The sequence below is a fragment of the Tupaia chinensis genome, unplaced genomic scaffold (assembly GCF_000334495.1).
Source record: "Tupaia chinensis unplaced genomic scaffold, TupChi_1.0 Scaffold139560_1, whole genome shotgun sequence".
NCBI lineage: Eukaryota > Metazoa > Chordata > Mammalia > Scandentia > Tupaiidae > Tupaia > Tupaia belangeri.
This window is the reverse complement of record NW_006199445.1, coordinates 22,873-23,685: the sequence shown is the minus strand read 5'-3', so window position 1 is coordinate 23,685 and position 813 is coordinate 22,873.

The window sequence follows — 813 nt, the reverse complement described above, 5'->3', positions numbered from 1 at the left end:
GTGTTTACTGGTGGAGCTGGACCCGCCAGCTCCCAGGGAAGGGGCTGGAGTGGATGGGAAACATAAACTATGCTGGCGGTACAGCTTATAACCCGTCCCTGAAGAGCCGCAGCTCCATCTCCAGAGACACGTCCAAGAACCAGTTCTCCCTGCAGCTGAGCTCTGTGACCCCCGAGGACACGGCCATGTATTACTGTGCAAGAGACACAGTGAGGGGACCTCAGTGTGAGCCCAGACACAAACCTCCCTGAAGGGGCTCTGAGGTCCACCAGTGACTTTCAGGACCACTAGAGGGTGCTCAGAACTCAGCTCAGGAACAGCCACAGAAGGCAGCTGGGATTTGCTTTTATTTTTATTTTATTTTTTTCTATTACATTGGGTCTTCAGAAAAGTCATGATGCGTTTTTGCACAGAAAAACATATCATGACTTTTCTGACGATCCAATATATACAGTATATAAATATTGTACGTGCGTTCATAGGGTATGGTGTGCTGTTTTTATATATGTATATAATACATAAAAAATAAATTAGGATAGTTGTCATATCTATCACCAAGATATTTATCATTTATTTGTTTGAGGACCGTTCAAATCCTCCCTTCCAGCTTCTCTGAAATAGATCATAACTTCTCGTTACATAGGCAATCTGTAATGTCCTTGAGCCCTAGAACTTTCCTCCTTTCCACCCTCGAATGTTGTACCCATTAGCCAAACTCTCCCTCCCACTAGCCCCACAGGCCCCACTGGCCCCACGTCCCTCACCTCCCCACCTCCCTGCCTCCCTACCTCCCCACCGCCCCCACCTCCCCAC